This window comes from Phacochoerus africanus, chromosome 13, assembly GCF_016906955.1.
Source record: "Phacochoerus africanus isolate WHEZ1 chromosome 13, ROS_Pafr_v1, whole genome shotgun sequence".
In the NCBI taxonomy this organism is placed as follows: Eukaryota; Metazoa; Chordata; class Mammalia; order Artiodactyla; family Suidae; genus Phacochoerus; species Phacochoerus africanus.
In genome coordinates, this window is record NC_062556.1 from 35,130,631 (window position 1) to 35,132,626 (window position 1,996).

General features: G+C 37.0%; 1 pseudogene; it reads left to right on the forward strand.

Moving 5' to 3' along the window:
• Positions 1-976: 976 nt before the first annotated feature.
• LOC125113549 (40S ribosomal protein S13-like) lies at positions 977-1,409 on the forward strand (annotated as a pseudogene).
• The last annotated feature ends 587 nt before the right edge of the window (positions 1,410-1,996 follow it).

The window sequence follows — 1,996 nt, forward strand, 5'->3', positions numbered from 1 at the left end:
TATACACACACACATACATTCATATATAGCTGGGGAGATGTGTACATTCTTTCTCTATATTTTCTTCCATCATGATCTATCACAAGAGATTGGATATAGCTCCCTGCACTATACAGTAGGACCTCATTGCTTATCCATTCCAAATGTAATAGTTTGCATTTATTAACCCCAAACTCCCAGTCCATTCCATTCCCTCTCCCTCCCACCTTGTCAACTACAAGTCTGTTGTCCCTAACCATATATATTTTATTTATTGTTGCTGCCCAACTGTAATGGCTAAGACTTCCAATTAAATGCTGAATAGAAGTGGTAGGAGTAGATATCCTGGCCTTTATATCCTTGCTTTAATATTATACGGAAACTTTTCAGAAATAACTTTTATCAGATTGAGTGTGTACCTTTCAATCTTTAGTTTGCTGAGAGTACTTAGAACGAATATATGTTTGACTTTGCAAATGTATTTTTTTGGGGGGTATATTAAGATGATGACATGTATTTTATTTTATAGTCTATTATTATAGTATGTTACATTGATAGCTTTTAAAATGTTATATCCCCAGATAAAACCAACTTGATCATAATGATCAACTATACCTTAGTTAAAAAAAAAAGCTGAAAAAAGATATTTAAAGTAAAAAATGTAATTATTTGATATATGTATACCTTTTAAAAGGATCTCTCCTATTCACACATTTATCTTTTCTGTGTGTGGGTGAGAACTTTTGAGTTCTACTCTCTTAGCACAATTTCAATTTTAAAATACAATGTTATTAACTATAGCCATCATGTTATATATTATATCCTCCAGCAGTAGTAATATTAAAATTTAAAATTTGTATCCTGTTACCAACCCCTTCCTATTTCCCCCAATCCCTAGCCCCTGGCAACCACTTTTCCACTGTTTCTGTGAGTTCCACTCTTTGTTTTAGATTCTACTTATAAATGAGAACATACAGGCTGCCTGACTGCCGCCATCATGAGTCACATGTATGCTCCCAGGAAAGGCCTGTCCCAGTCAGCTCTGCCCTATTGCCGCAGCATCCCCACCTGGCTGAAGCTGACCTCTGATGATGTGAAGGAGTAGATCTACAAACTGGCCAAGAAGGACCTGACCCCCTCACAGATCGGTGTGATCCTGAGAGACTGACACGGTGTTGTGACAGGCAATCTTGAGGATTCTTAAGTCCAAAGGACTTGCTGATCTTCCTGAGGATCTCCACCATTTAATTGAGAAAGCTGTTACTATTCAAAAGCGTCTTGAGAGGAACAGAAAGGATAAAGATGCTAAATTCCATCTGATTCTGATTGAGAGCAGTATTCACCTCTTGGCTTGATATTATAAGACCGAACGAGTCCTTGCCCCAAATTAGAAATACGAGTCATCCATAGCCTCTGCCCTGGATGCATAAACTTGTTGGTTGTACTCAAACAATAAAATCATTGTTTAATAAATAAATAAATAAATAAATAAATAAATGAGACCATACAATATTTATCTTTGTCTGTGTTATTTCACCTAACACAAGGTTATATTTACAACATACTACATTGAGTTCCCATTGTGGCTCAGCACATTAAGGAACTGACATTGTCTCTGTGAGGATGCAGGTCCTATCCCTGGCCTTGGTCAGTGGATTAAGGATCTGGCATTGCAACAAACTGTGGTGTAGATTGCGGATGTGGCTTAGATTTGGTATTGCTATGGCTGGGGCATAGGCCTCAGCTGCAGCTCCGATTTGATCTCTGTCTGGGAACTTCCATATGCTGCAGGCGTGGCCATAAAAATTAAATGAAACAAACAAACAAACAAACAAAAACAAAGCTACAACAACCAGAACAACATGGTGCCAAATAATGAGAATGACATCAACCATGAATAATAAGGTCAGGCTGGTGTTTAGCTGGAAACAATGTTTTTAGTACACAGAAGTATGTGTATACATGTACATATATTTCATTGAGGAATTATTTTCTGCATTAGAAGTAAAACATTTCA